The sequence below is a fragment of the Oxyura jamaicensis genome, unplaced genomic scaffold (assembly GCF_011077185.1).
Source record: "Oxyura jamaicensis isolate SHBP4307 breed ruddy duck unplaced genomic scaffold, BPBGC_Ojam_1.0 oxyUn_random_OJ58910, whole genome shotgun sequence".
Classification (NCBI taxonomy): Eukaryota; Metazoa; Chordata; class Aves; order Anseriformes; family Anatidae; genus Oxyura; species Oxyura jamaicensis.
Window position 1 is genome coordinate 1,255 of NW_023306565.1, and position 4,064 is coordinate 5,318.

Sequence of the window (4,064 nt, forward strand, 5' to 3'; positions counted from 1 at the left end):
GCTGTAGTTAGTTGCCTATATATACTCTGTGAGAACATGCAATAAAGGAGGACGATTATACTCGCATCGAGGTTGCATCGTTACTCGGGATCGTTTCCCTTTCCGACATCTGGTAGCAGAGGATGGTTACTCGCCAGATAGTCCAGCTCGACAGGTCTCCAAGACTGCAGTAAGCAGCTAGAGGAGGGGATTGAGAAAATAAACGTCTGAGAGGGTGCTGCTTGGCATACACGGGTCAGGGTCGCTCCCTACCTCTCAGAGGAAGCACAGCCATGGAAGTGGGGGCTGCTGCATTGTTGCTCGCTGGAATACTCTCTAAGAGAGGTATCGAGACAACGGAAAAGAAACTGATCAAATTGATCAAGTTAGGACAACGATGGGGACATTTTAGAGAGACTGCCTTGCTGTTCCCTGTTACGGAATGGTGAGAATTTGGGAATACCATGTGGGAAAGGACTATAACGGGATTCAAAAGATGAAAAGGAGGTGAAAACTGTCTGCGAGTCACAGTTGTGATGAGAGTAATTAGAATGTACCCAGCTCCACCTGGGGGAGGGTGAAGAACAAGTGGAGAGCTTGTGGGTGAGAATTAAGGGGTGGACTGGTATGGGTGACACTGTAGTGGGGGTGTACTACAGGTCACCAGATCAGGAGGAGGAGGTTGATGAGGCCTTCTACAAGCAGCTGGAAGTAGCCTCATGATCCTGGGTGCTGGTTCTCATGGGGGACTTCAATTATCCAGACATCTGTTGGGAAAGCAACTCGGCGAGGCACGTGTAGTCCAAATGGTTCCTTCAATGGATTGAAGATAATTTTCTGACCCAGGTGGTGGAGGAGCCGACAAGGCGGGGGGTGCTTCTGGACCTTGTTCTTACCAGCAGGGATGGGCTTGTTAGGGATGTGAAGGTTGGTGGCAGCTTGGGATGCAGCGACCGTAAGATGGTGGAGTTCAAGATGGAACTTGGTGGAAAAAGTAAGGCTAAAAGTAGGATTGTTACCCTGGACTTCCGGAGAGCCAACTTTGACCTCTTCTGGAACCTACTTGGGAGTACGTCATGGGCTAGGTTGATAGAAGGCAAGGGTGCTTCAGAGAGCTGGTCAACATTTAAACAGCACTTCTTCGAAGCTCAGTATTGGTGCACCCTAAGAGTAGGAAACTTGGGAAGGGGGGCAGGAAACCTGTGTGGATGAGCAAGGAGCTCATTAATAAGATCAAAAGGAAGAGGAAGGTCTATGAAATGTGGAAAATGGGCCTGACCTCTTGGGAGGAGTATATGAGTGTTGTCAGGGCCTACAGGGACACAACGAGGAAGGCTAAAGCCCACCTAGAGATGAAGCTGGCAAAGGAGATAAAGGATAATAAGAAGGGTTTCTTTAAGTATGTAAACAGTAAAAGGAAGACTAGGGATAATGGGGCCCCCCCCCTAAGGGGGGGGGGGGGGGTGTCCTGGTAACGGGGGATGCTGGGAAGGCGGAGATACTGAATACCTTCTTTGCTTTGGTCTTTGCTTCAAAGACTCCCTCTTGGGACTCCTGGACCCTGGAGGGAGGAGAAAGAGTCTGGGAAATGGAGAGCTCCCATCTGGTTGTGGAGGGGGTGGTTCGGGAGCATCTGAGTTGGATCAACGCACACAAATCCATGGGTCCCAATGGGATGCATCCGCATGTGCTGAGGAAGCTGGCAGAGGTGACTGCCGAACAGCTCTCTATCATCTTTGATAGGTCTTGGAGAACAGGAGAGGTGCCTGAAGACTGGAGGATAGCCAATGTCACTCCGGTCTTCAAGAAGGGCAAGAAGGAGGATCCGGGAAACTACAGGCCAGTCAGTCTCACCTCTGTCCCTGGAAAGGTGTTGGAACAGCTTGTTCTGGATGCCATCTCCAAGCAATTGGAAGAGAAGAAGGTTATGAGGAGTAGTCAGCATGGATTCACCAAGGGGAAGTTGTGCTCGACCAACCTCGTTGCCTTCTATGATGGCATCGCCAGCTGGGTAGATGGGGGGAGAGCGGTGGATGTCATCTACCTTGACTTGAGCAAGGCTTTCGATACTGTCTCCATGATATCCTGCTAGCAAAGCTGAGAAAGTGTGGGATAGAGGAGTGGACAGTAAGGTGTATTGAGAACTGGCTGACTGGCCGAGCTCAGAGGGTGATGATCGGCAGCGCAGAGTCCGGCTGGAGACCTGTGACTAGCGATGTTCCCCAGGGGTCCGGTCTTGTTCAACATCTTGTTCAACCTGTTCCAGTGCCTCACCACCCTCTGAGTAAAGAATTTCTTCCCAACATCCAATCTAAATCTCCCCTCTTTTAGTTTAAAACCATTCGCCCTTGTCCTATCATTATCTACACAAGTAAAGAGCTCCTCTCCATCCTTTTTATAAGAACCCTTTAAGTACTGAAAGTCTGCAATGAGGTCTCCCTGGAGCCTTCTCTTCTCCAGGTTGAACATCCCCAGCTCTTTCAGCCTTTCTTCATAGGAGAGGTGCTCCAGCCCTATGATCATCTTTGCGGCCCTCCTCTGGACACGTTCTAACAGGTCCACATCTTTCTTGTGCTGGGGGCCCCAGACCTGGACGCAGTACTCCAAGTGGGGCCTCACGAGGGCAGAGTAGAAGGGGACAATCACCTCCCTTGACCTGCTGTCCACGCCTCTCTTGATGCAGCCCAGGATACAGTTGGCCTTCTGGGCTGCAAGCGCACACTGCTGGCTCATGTTGAGCTTCTCATCTACCAGAACCCCCAAATCCCTCTCCGCAGGGTTGCTCTCAATTAGTTCTTCTTATAGTTTGTACTCATGCCTGGGATTGCCCCGTCCCAGGTGCAGCACCCTGGACTTGAATTTGTTGAACCTCATTCAGTTCACATGGGCCCACTTCTCAAGCTTATCCAAGTCCCTTTGGATGGCATCCCTTCCTTGTGTTGTATTAACTGAACCACTCAGCTTGGTGTCATCTGCAAACTTACTGAGGGTGATTTATTAAGCGAATAGAGGCAAGCAAACAGCGCTGGGTGCACTGGGAGTCTCTGCTCTACCAGGACGCACACCTGTTACATCAGGTGTCTGATTTTTATGCTCCTAGACTAATACATATTCATCACGAATCAAATAAACACATTTCACAATATTGAAAAGCACTGGTCCCAAGACAGACCCCTGAGGGACACCACTTATCACCGACATCCATCTGGCCATAGAGCTATTGACCACTGTGGGAAAGGAATTTGCAGGTGGCTTTGCACTGTTTCACACATCCCTGAATTAGAGATAATGAAGAAATAAGCGTTAGAAACAAAAACTTGAGAGAGGTCAAGATAAATTAACTTGGCTACCGTGTTAAAGATGAGCTTTGCGCAGTGGCCAATTGCTGGCTGGCTTGAGACGCGTGTGAGGGTCTCTAACCAATTGTATGACAGATTCGGGTGCATGGACAGCGCATGGGTGTGATGGTTTTACTCGGGTGGGCGACCGAGCTCCACCACAACCGCTCCCTCACTCCCCATCCTCAAAGAGGAACAGGGAGAAAATATGATGAAAGGGGCTCAAGGGCTGAGATAAGGACAAGGAGATCACGCAGTAATTATTGTGACGGGCAAATAGACTCAGCATAGGGAGACAGTAAGATTTATTGCCTATTACTAACGAGCTAGAGAAGTGAGAAACAAAGGAGAGAAACCAAAAGCACCTTGCCCCCCCAATCCACCCTCTTCCTCCTCCTCCCCCCGAGCGGCACAGGGGAATGGGGGAATGGGGGTTATGGTCAGTCTATAGAAATTCTTCTCTGCCGCCCCTCGGTCACTCTCGTCCCCTGTGCTGTGGGGTCCCTGCTGAACTGATCCAGCTGGGCTTCCCACAGGCAGCAGCTCTTCAAGAACTGCTCCAGATATGGGTCCGTACCACAGGGTCCATCCCTCGGGAGCACACTGCTCCAACCTGGGTCCCCTACGGGCAGTAGCTCCTGCCAGGTCACCTGCTCCTGCATGGGTTCCTCTCCACGGGCTGCAGGTCCGGCCCGGAATCTGCTCCGGCAGGGGTCTTCCACAGGCCGCAGTCTCCGTCGGTGCAGG

The 4,064-nt window shown here is 51.0% G+C and overlaps 1 long non-coding RNA gene across 1 annotated transcript; it reads left to right on the plus strand.

Moving 5' to 3' along the window:
* Positions 1 to 613: 613 nt before the first annotated feature.
* Positions 614 to 1,782, plus strand: LOC118158874. The gene is made up of 3 exons (XR_004746923.1): positions 614 to 993; positions 1,175 to 1,181; positions 1,740 to 1,782. It is a non-coding gene; the product is annotated as an uncharacterized LOC118158874 (long non-coding RNA).
* Positions 1,783 to 4,064: the final 2,282 nt, after the last annotated feature.